Raw genomic sequence first — 12050 nt, 5'->3', positions numbered from 1 at the left:
CAAATGTTTACATTGGTAATACTTGTCATCGAAAAAAAAAAAAAGAATTTCATGAAGTAAAGTTGTAACGAGTAAAAGCAGAGGATGGAAGGATGTTAATTGAGATGGATGCAGTAAGGAAGAGATGGGCAGAGTATTTTGAAAGATTGTTAAATGTAGACGAGGAAAGGGTGGCTGAGATTGTGGCGGATGGAAGGGTGCAAGGAATAAATGTGTTGGGAGAGTTGAATGATTCTTTGATCACGAAGGAGGAAGTGGAGAAGGCAGTAAAGGAGATGAAAACAGGGAAAGCTGCAGGTATGGATGGGTGTGCTGTGGAATGCCTGAAGGGTGGTGGAGTGACTATTGTTGACTGGTTAGTAAGATTGTTGAATGTGTGCTTTGAGAAAGGTATGGTGCCAATTGATTGGGCAAGTGCTTGTGTGGTCCCGTTGTATAAAGGCAAGGGTGATAAGTATGAATGTACTAGCTTTAGGGGTATAAGTCTGTTGAGTGTTGTAGGTAAGGTGTATGGTAGAGTGTTAATTATGAAAGTTAGAGAGGGTACAGAGGGAGTCATTGGTGATGAGCAGTGTGGCTTTAGGAGAGGGAGGGGATGCGTTGATCAGGTGTTTGCTGTGAGACAAGTGTGTGAAAAGTATTTAGCGAAAGGCAAGGATGTGTTTTGGGCATTTATGGATTTAGAGAAAGCGTATGATAGAATTGATAGGGAGACTTTGTGGACGGTTTTAAGATTGTATGGACTTGATGGTAGGTTACTAAAAGGGGTGATAAGTTTTTATGTAAATAGTAGAGCGTGTGTAAGAGTGGGAAATGCTGTGAGTGATTGGTTTCCCGTGAGAGTGGGGCTGCGACAGGGATGTGTGATGTCGCCTTGGTTGTTTAATATTTACATGGATGGTGCTGTAAGGGAGGTGAATGCAAGAGTTTTAGGTGGAGGTCTGAGTCTGGTGAATGTTGATGGTGGAGAGTGGAATCTGAAGCAGCCGCTGTTTGCAGATGATACTGCACTGGTGACTGATTCAGAGGAGAGATTGAGACAGTTGGTAGAGGAGTTTGGAAGGTTGTGTGAAAGGAGGAAATTGAAAGTAAATGAGAATATGAGTAAAGTGATGAAGTGTACGAGGTTGATAGATGGTAGGGGGATGAATATAGTTTTGAATGGTGAGTTGCTTGAGGAGGTAGGTTGTTTTAAATATCTAGGGTCACATATTGCTGTGGATGGAAGAATAGATGCAGAAGTGAAGTTTAGAATAAATGAAGTAGGAAAGGTGCTGGGAGGAATGAAAAAAGTGTTTAAATGTCGTTCGCTTAGAATGGATGTAAAGAGAAGGCGTATGAGGGTGTTGTGGTACCGACTGCGTTATATGGGGCTGAAACATGGAATATAGGTGTAGCAGAGAGGAAAAGTTTGAATGTAATGGAGATGAGGTGTCTGAGGAGTATGTGTGGAGTGACGCGTATGGATCGGGTGCGAAATGATGAAGTGCGAAGGAGAACTGGAGTTGTTCGGGAGATGGCTGGTAGAGTTGAGCAGAGGGTGTTGCGATGGTTTGGGCATATGGAGAGAATGGATAATGAGCGATTGGTGAAAAAGATAACTAGATCTGATGTGAGAGGTGTAAGGCTGAAAGGAAGACCACGAATAGGATGGATGGACAGTGTGAAGAGAGCACTGGATGCGAGAGGGATGTCTGTTGAGCAAGGAAGAGTGGCTGTGCATGACAGAAATAAATGGAGAGAAATTGTGAATGAATAAGTGATGACGCAGCCCTGAGGGGATATTCTCCCGCATTTGGTCTGATCAGCTAGTCAGGTCAGATGCGGGTAAGGGGATGGGTCTGTTATGATGTGGCAGGGGTAAACCAGTTCTACTGTCGGGCCCTGCTGCGGATGTCACTGATTGCATTGCGCAGTTGACCCTTGTGCGGTGTGGTGCGGTGAGGATCTGTCCGTTCTTCCCTTTGGCGCTAAGATGCGAATGAATGTGTTTGAATGGATGCGTAAATGGGAAGTGTGTCGTCCTGTCTCGGCTACCTCCCTTTCCTTGGGGGAAGCAGCCTAGGTATATAGATAGATAGATAGAAAGCTGTAAGCTTTCTAGTACTACATTCGTTCAAAACAACTTTCAATTTTTATATTCGGCTGGTATGTTAAAAGGAATTAATTTCATACTGCTGATATACCAGTGATGTAGTTCAAACAGAGAGAGAGAGAGAGAGAGAGAGAGAGAGAGAGAGAGAGAAGTGGTCGCTGAGAAATAGCTGTATTTCGAGTTAAGTAAATGAAAAGATAATCCGTATTAGAAATAATGTCAACGGTGAAGGAAAAACATCAGTAGTATTGGAAATGTAAAAGAAAACGACTGATTTATGTAAAAAAAAAAATGAAGATTAATAGAACTAGTAGACATATAATAAGAGGTTGGCGGGCAACAGAAGGATTGACATTGAAAAGAGAAGAACGAAATGGTAAAATGATGAAGTGGTTTAAGCAAGAGGAAGAACCGAAGTAAATTTTGTATATAAGAAGAAACATAAGGAATCGGGGAAGTGTTGAAACATGTAAAAAATAATAAAATAAAGTAATGGAAAAATTGCTCATGGTTTTCCATCGATGAAGATATCTCGGACACAATGTAAGTTGCAATATAATGGAAAATTATACTTTGATTCAAAATTTAAAAACAGAAACAACGCAGTGAATAAAAGAATAGTTGGACCAGAGAGAGAGAGAGAGAGAGAGAGGTGTTTGGGGATACTGCTCACGTAGCAATTGTGCCAAGTTTGAAGGGATTTAGTCAAGAAATAAAGGAAAAACGCAAAACCGAAATATGTTTGGAAGAAAGTAAATCAGCAAATGCTGCATTTCTCCACGGTATGGCGTGTCTGGACATATATAAAGCACAGAACGTAAAAGAAGGAGCATGTGGAAAGAATCGAGACATGATCTGCTAAGGGGAAGGAGGAATGTTTTAGAGAGGGGGGAGACAGGAGGAAGCGAGCAACAACTAACAGACAAGCTGAGGCAGAAGTAAGAATTGAATCGAAGAAACCACCAAGAAGGTCTGATGAAATTGTGATGTGAGTTGGAAAAGTGTGATTGGCGGGGTCATGGGAGAAAACTGAAGGATGGATGAACAAAGGTAAGTCACAAAAGAACCTTGAAAAAAATGAAGGATATGAAAACTTGGTTCATAATTTCAGGGACAGAGGAGTAAACTACGGAGAATAAAAGTGCAAGGAATGGAAGTGCAGTGAAAGTGAAAAGAGACACATAAAAGCAACAGTATGGTTGGTTCATGGAGGAGGGAAGAACTGAAAAAGCGAAGTTATTAAAAAAATATTTGTATGAAATGACCGAGGAAACTGAAGAATAATCTAAGAGAGATACGAGTGATCCTAGAATTCAAGCATCCAAATAAAGGTTCAGTGAAATTGAAAATACTTGTAATATAGTAAAACTGGTTGTATTTTAGAATACAAAAGGAGAGGGAGGATGAAGCAGGAGAGAGGAAGATAAAGAAAACCGTAAAATTAATGGATTATAAGAAAATTTTACGAAAATTTGAAGACAACGAGACACACGAAAAGACTGCACTGTAAAGTGAAGAATTGCTGTACTAGTAATATTTAATATAAGCATGAAAGAGCTAAACAATGAAAGTGACATATAAAGAAAGTACACCAGTAAGAAAGTCTAAATAAAGGAAGAGAAACAAGAGGAGGAAGTGAAAACAGAAGGGAAATGTAGTACTAAACGAGAATTGAGCACGAATTACTGAGAGGAGAGTTTGGAGAAGGGAAATTAGCCATATTGACAAGGACGTTAAGGAAGACAAGGGGAGAGAGAAAACTTTAAAAGAATTATAGAAAAGCAAAGAAAGCACTAAGAAACAAAATAAAAAACAAAAACGACGCAAAGGAAAAAGGGCATCATAGAAGGATAATATTGTAGAACAGGTGTTTGCTAAGAGGGGAATGTGAAAAGAAGCTTGTTCAGGATGGAACATGTAAGCGAATACGTAAAAAAAAAAAGGAAAAAAAAAGAAAAAAAAAGAAAAAAAGAAATGGGATGGAGTGAAATGAAAAGGGAAATATAATTCTGGCAGGATTGGAGAGGGGCATAACATTACGAAGATGAGAGAAAAAGGGAAGATTAGTCAGAGAATGTTCATTCGGGGTAGAAAGTGGGTTTTATTTATGAATGGGACAAACATCAAGAGCAAAACGTGTTACCTCCTCTCATGATTGTTTTGGATTAACTGATTAAAACACCGAACTCGATAAGCATGTAAATACAGCCCGCAAGATCCTGCAAAAGTGTGTACCAGCCACAAAAAGCGTATTTTTTTCGAATTTGATAACAAATCATGAGCTGTACAGATATGCTTTTAGAGTTATAGCTTTTCACTTATCTATGAAATTATGGGAAGGAAAAGTACTTCTTCACAGCAGCAACATATATTTGCATTTATTGTAACCAGTAATGTTTACAGATATATGCACATGATTAAAATGTAAACACACACACACACCCACACCCACACACACAGACACACACACTCACACGAGATCACCTTATCCGAACCCTTACATCAACTTCATATAGTTCAAAAGACAAAGCAGGAGGAGGGGGAGGGTGGTTAACTATTCTAGATACAGGCTGGGAGGCAGAGGCCAGTTCCATGTAGCATGGCTGGTATATTTTACACTTGTGGACGCACTGAGATATTCCAGCAGAGTGAGGCAGAGAGAGTCGGCTAGATATAGCGTGGAATTATGCGTCGTACTGATAGCAACGACACAGGCACACAAAACAAGTACAATCACAGTCGTGGACTTATGGGTCGTATTGACAACAGCGACACAGTTACGTACGCCAAATAAGTAGTCATAGTAGGTGGCAAAACCTAAATACACTAGTTTTAAGTCCATAGAGTTCCGTGTATCAGTGTTCTGTTCAATACTGTTTAAACCGATGAAGGATATTCAACATATTTAGTATAGTCACTGGCTGTTTCCAGTGATCTGTCTGACATATTTGTACCCAATCAGACAGATAATGATGAGTATTTGAGTCATGCATTAACCGCCAATTATGCCATTCAGCTACCATACGCTGAAGACGAATTGGTTTATCATGAACCATATGGCTTTACAACACAACAAATACTGTATACCACCAGCCATACTGATATTCTTCGTCGACCACCATTAGTGAATATTTATATTAAAGCCAAGCATTTTAACTACTATATCACACCTTCACATATAATGACACACTTACCTGGTGACACTAAGCACACTTGAATCTTGACCAGGACTCTCCCAGGCACAGCTCAATTCCTTCCATGTGATGACGTGTTCTTTGATTTATCCCTGTTATCACCAGACGATTGCAAGGTATATTCAGCTTGTGAGAGACTTTTTAAATGAAGAAGTAAGATACAGGCCACAGGGTTTCTTCTGTTATAAATGGACTCTCTCAGACTGAATAAAATTGTGGTGATTTAACAAGGACACAGATTGACCAGGGTACACTCAGCCACAGCGTCGACTCATTACAGTACACCATACTGCTTGACAACAAAATTTTTCCAAGAAGCTATACTGAACCAGAGTTCTTACCGACTTGGTATTTTATGCTGCATATGTGAGTGCATATATTCACAGATTTCACTGCAATTATTACGTTTGTTCAGCCATTTAAATTATATGATTATTCAGAGCCTACTGATGCGTGAATTGTGGCGTGACCTAGTCGCTTGCAACCCTGATATAAGTGCTTCTACATTTGTATTTTCCTGTTTCCGGATCTCATCAAACACCAGATTTATAACAACTGGCATGACATAAGGCTAATGAAATGGATGAGGAAATTGCAAGGATCATTTCGAATCTATGGCTTACTGTGGACATGCATCATTACCATTATCCTCGTCCTCCTCCTCCTTTCATCACCATAAGTAATACCATCCTTATCTTTATCCTGATACCCATTAGTATATAAATATAAACATTTTGCAAAATTAGGTTGGTTTGTAGTTGACGATATTGTGTTATATTGGTGCCGTGAATTACTACCAAATCTCGACCCTTTCATTACCGTCAAGGTTTTACAAATATTAACACTCATACTACTCCCATGCAATTTTACTCAGCTTGGGGGAAATCCTTCATGTTGGAGGTATAAGGGCGAATCATCAAAAACACCTAAGCTGACAGTTTCTTTATATTCATCTAACACTGGGAGGTTAATGTTCAGCATAACAGAAACCCCTGTACTGAAGTGTTTGCAAGATTTTTCATTAACTCTTCTGTACAGTAAGCTCGATTAAATTTTTTTGCAACCAGAAGCATATTTCATTCATTTTAGGAGAAAACCCTTATACATAAGTGTATACTTGTTAATGTAAATCCAGCTGTTACTTCAGAGTTCCACATTTTGTAGTTCATGAGTATTCTAAATGCAGTTGCTCCACGATGCAGGCTCTCAGCTGCATTTGCAATGTACATGCTTCTGTGCATTAAGTGTTTATGGCCGCTGGTTTGTAGTTATATGAGCCTATAACAGATTTAAGAGCTTTGATTATGCATTTTGAAGATCTCCAGTTAAACTGTGTGCCAAATGGTGAGCTTAACGTATTTTTATGTGCAAGACGTAATCATCATCATCATCATCATCATCATCATCGCCGTCGTCATCTTTATCTTTATCGTCATTAGCATCTGTAGCGCCATTGATATAAAGAAAAGCTCATTATAACGTGTATTACTTTTCCTTAAGCATTTGCGTAGGAGCGTTGCATCATTAAAATAATTTATGAAATAACCCAAATTTAGTGCTCAATATGGAGCTTTGTGTCAACAAAAGTGTTGCGTATTTCGAGGAAAACCACATAAGTAACACATTAACTTCCCAACGACGTGCTTAAGTCTGCTGTACGGTATGTCTGATTTCCGAGACAACCCTGTTCAAGTGCTCAGTTGGGCGATTTTTTTTTTTTTTAATCAGAAATATAATGGATAACTTTGGTAAGAACCTCTTAAATAGCACCGATTACATTTCCATGCGTTTTTCAACAGTGTGTGGCGATTCGCTGTGGCAGCAAGTCTTTGAAGCAATACACTCTTGGTGCAGTGGAACGCATGGGTGTCTACACCCTGCTGCATTTTGGTAGCGTTCTCGTGTGCTTGTTCGAAGAATTACTCAAAAGGTTATATAAATTATAAGACCATATAAATCACATGTATTAATCAGAGGCTCATCTAAATCACAGTCATATAAAATCACACGATGATATAAACCATATGGTCATATAAATCACCTGGGCATATCAATCGGAGGGTATTAATTTTATTACCCACATGGTAATATAAATCAGGGGGACATATATAACAGAATCATATAATCATCACCAAATCATTGTTTTAAATCACATGGCATTATCTTAAAAAAATTTACCTGCAGTCATCCTTATTAGACGTAGGAGAAGAGACTAGGTAGGTTAAATAAAGATTTTGTTAACCCCCTCACGACTCCGAATTTTTCATTAGGCGAACGCAAACGTCTAGAAGGGAACATAAACGTCTGGAAGGGAACACAAATATCTGGAAAGAAACACAAACGTCTAGAAGGGAACGCAAACCCCTGAAAGTCTTTATTTTCCTCAGGCACTTCTTACAAGGTGCGGCGTGGAGTGGCCTTGTAAATTGTGCTTGTTAATTCTGTATACTAACCTGAATGTTTACGCTATTTGCAAAAAGCAGAGGACAATTTTTCAGAGAAGGATGGAAGTACACCCACGCACCAAAGTTTCTGTACCCCTTCCGTGGAAGGAAGTGGAAGTCAGGGCTAGAGAGAGGTCAAGCGAACGGACAACGTGAGTGGTAGTTTGGTACTGAGCTATGAGGCGAATGGTGAGAAACCTTATGACATTAGATTCGAAACATTTTCATGTTATTCACCTACAAAACATTATGCGTTTGTAACATACATGGCACATTATAACATAGACTACTATGTTATTATGGACTCCTGTGAAACTGGTACAGACACGACACATCTGTTTTGGATCCTCGTCATACAAATAAAGTACCGAGCCGGTTGTATATAAGCTGCTGCTGGTCATTATCTTTGCAGTGATAATTTTTGTGAATATTTTATTCCTTGATTGTGTATAGCCATAACATTGGCTGCGGATTTAATGATGATTTCCATAGTAGCTGTGTGGATGGTTATAAATGTTAAAACCGTTGGACGAATAAACCACATTGTGATGGACATCTGAGAGCATTCACCAGTAATTAACTATAACAGATGAAATTAGAAGCAAACAACACAATATTATGAGACAACGAAGATACAGTTGTGGTATCCTACTCCACCTCATTATCCAGGCCTCAACTGTTGCTTCACCTATACGTGCATTATTTTCCTTCAGTCTCTACCTCTTCTTTTACTCTCACTTCCTCCAGTCCCCTTGCGTGCCCTTTCGATCTGTTCCAGTTTCTGATTTTTTTCCTGTCCTCTGAGCGTTCTTCCGACAGCGGTGGCAGTCTTGCTTGTCCTTGTTGACTGGTAATAAACTCTGGACTGTTAAATCTTCTGTTTCTCCGTGGTCCAATCCTTGTCATCGTAACCGCCGTTAGGAGACTGCCCTCGCTCGCTTACTGATTGGCCATACTCGTCTTACTCGTGGGTACTTGATGTCTGACGATTCGCCACTTTTCTGCCAGGCATGCAGTGTTCCCCTGTCAGTACACCACATTCTCACTGCCTGCCCTGGACATACAGGAGTTCGCCTTGGGCTATTCCCGTTTTAATCCTGAATTTGCCGACCTTCAGGTTTATGCGATGTTTTAAGTGAGTCTCGGTATTTTTTTATTACCCGATTTAGGGATTTTGTATGATATTTAATTTTATCTTCCATTTTTCCCTTATTTTCCTCCTTTACCATATTTTCACTCTGTGATGCGAATTAGTGCCATATGGTCTTTGGTACCTGGTGCTACCTTTTCATTTCATTTCATTACTTTCACTTCCCGGTATCTTCCTCCTAGGCTATTTGATGGATGTCAGTGAAACGTCACATGCGAATTTTAATGGGGTGTAGGCATATCGTGCACTGTTATTTTTCCCAAACAGCTGTAGTGATTCCACAAAGGACTACAATGGGTTGTATTACCATGGTGAAGTGCTATAGGGAAGGTCCAGTGGTAATGATAAGAACGGTCTGTGGTCGGTTTTGTGGTAAATATAATGCTCCGTAATATAGGCGCGTTTTTGGTCTGCCTTTTTATATGTAATGTTAGGAACACTTCACATTTATGTTATTATTATCATTATTATTATTAGTGCATCCCACGTATATTCACCGGTATAAGCTTGGACAACAGTGCTGGAGGCCCAGGTATGAGGTGAGGGGTAGTGTGGTGTCAGAGTGGGGGAAGAGTAGGGTCGATGGTGGCCGGGAGGGAGGGGGGTGCAACTGGGATAGTGGGGGCGGGGTGGGGGGGTAAGTGACGAGTTGTCGACGGTGGGACAGGGAAAATGTGGTTAGCAGATACAGACATGAGGACAATCATATACATTATTATACAAATTTATAGTGCATTAGTAGTAGGAGTAGCAGAAGTAGTATTGTGAGGGAACTTAGACAGTCAGGGGGGAAAGAGGTGTTAGTGGCAGTGCCAATAATCATAGTAACAGATTCAGCAGTCTTGTGCTAACTTTGTATGGGAGTGATGATGTGACGAATAATGTAATACTGTAGGGGTTGTAAGACCGGACGACTAGAAACCCCATAAGGGTAAGAGGATACTGGGAAGTGAGAGTAAAAGAAGAGGCAGAGACTGAAGGAAAATAATGCACGTAATAGGTGAAGCAACAGTTGAGGCCTGGATAACGAGGTGGAGCAGGATACCACAGCTGTATCTTCGTTGTCTCATAATATTGTGTTGTTTGCTTTTAATATCATCTGTTATAGTTAATTACTGGTGAATGCTCTCAGATGCCCATCACAATGTGGTTTATTCGTCCAACGGTTTTAACATTTATAACCATCCACACAGCTACTATGGAAATCATCATTAAATCCGCAGTCATTCAGTGTTATGGCTATACAGCATCCAGGAATAAAATATTCACAAAATTATCACTGGAATGATAATGACCAGCAGCAGCTTATATACAACTGGCTCGGTACTTTATCTGTATGTCACAGGAGTCCATGATAACATAGTAGTCTATGTTATAATATGCCATATATGTTACAAACGAATAATGTTTTGTAGGTGAATATCATGAAAATGTTTCGAATCTAATGTCATAAGGTTTGTCACCATTCGCCTCATAGCTCAGTACCAAACTACAGCAGGTTCACACAGTGCGCGAGAGATTGGGCGGTCCACGACCTCGTGCACTGGGAATTCGCGTACTGGGAATACATAATCTTATGGGAATAATTACATATGGGCGGTACCCCCTCATACCTGGACATTTTTTTTACCCTTAGAGACATAATAAAGGTCATATTTTTCAGACATTGTACTAAAGCTATAGCTACAATAACAAAAATATGGGTAGTCACCTTAACAACAGCAGACAACAGGCCTGATGACCTTAAATAACAGGGGTTCCGAGGCGCGGCAACACTTACAGCGCCGCACTCCCCACTGCACCTCCCACTGCACCAACACTTCCCTCCACAGACTCCTCTTGAGCACCTTCCCCAGGAGCATCGAAGTCACTCACTTTGGCCATAAACCCTTCAAAGTCCAATGCTGACACTTCTGACATTGCATCCTCTTCATCCTCAACAGGAACAGGAGCAGACGATGTTGCTGGTTCCGCAATTTCACCAACTTGAGCCCGCTGTGTGTAGCTTGTTATGAGTGTCTGTCTTCTGTTTATTTCTTCCATGTGCCTGTCTGTGTAGAAACTGAAGAGTTTGTCGATACCAACCAGAAGTTCCTCTGTTCTTAGGTTGCTCACTTCCTGTTCCTTCACCTCTTCCTTGAGCTTATCCACATCAGCAAAGGATCTTGCTAATGTTTGACATACACAGCTCAGTCCTGCATTCCATCACGCTAGGCTGCTCAACTTGACTCTGCCTGGCGTCGGGCTCTGCATCAGCCTCGTCTTTCCGTTGCAACACTTCCTCGGGAGGCTGTTCCTCAGTAGCAGTGTGCACTTCTTGTATGGCCGCCAATGTAACGTCCTCGAAACCTGGTACAGCTTGTGCTGCTGTCGTTGCTGCCTCAGCCTCGGCCAGTGGTTGAATGGCCGTCTCCTGGGTCGTGCATAAGTGAGGCACGAGCATTCGTCACGCATGGTTCACCATTGCAGGTGTAATCTGGTGCCAGGCTTGTAGGAGAAATTCAACTGCATACTTCACTGTAATATTACGCCAAAATGTCTCAACAGTCGTGGCATCTGTGGCAGGTCGGGATACAGGTGCTGGTGGAGATGGAACGGGAGCAGATGCCTCATCAAGGTCTTTGTCATGATCTTCTTGTAGGGCATGAAGCTCCTCTTGTGTGTCGGTCTTCCTGCATAGGTAGTCGTACACTTGCTTATGGTAGAAGTGCTTCACAGTGGCGATTAGTTCTTGATCCAGTGGCTGCACTAGTGACGTTGTGCGGGGCGGCAGAAACACAACACAACAATCCTTATGCAGATCTTCAAGGTATGGAGGGTGACTTGGTGCATTATCAAGCACAAGGAGCATCTTAAATGGAATGCCCAGTTCCCAACACTTGGCCCTAGCATCAGGGACACACCGCCTCATTAACCAGTCTGCCATAATGTTCCCAGTCATCCAACCATTTGCGGACTTGTACCAATACACGCCACTTGCATCCATGTTTGTGAGGTTTTTGTAGCATCTTGGGTGTGAAGCTGTGTGTACAACAACTGGCCTCATCTTGTGGCTCCCAGACAGGTTTACAGCGAACTTTACCGTCATCTTACACTTCTGGAGCTTGCGACCAGGGGCTTGTTTCTGTCTTTTAGCGATGTAAGTCGATTTGGGCATGGCCTTGTAA

The sequence above is a fragment of the Coenobita brevimanus genome, chromosome 28, assembly GCF_032717465.1.
Source record: "Coenobita brevimanus isolate Jiangsu-jjx chromosome 28, ASM3271746v2, whole genome shotgun sequence".
NCBI classification, from domain to species: domain Eukaryota; kingdom Metazoa; phylum Arthropoda; class Malacostraca; order Decapoda; family Coenobitidae; genus Coenobita; species Coenobita brevimanus.
Note: the sequence above shows the minus strand (reverse complement) of the source record.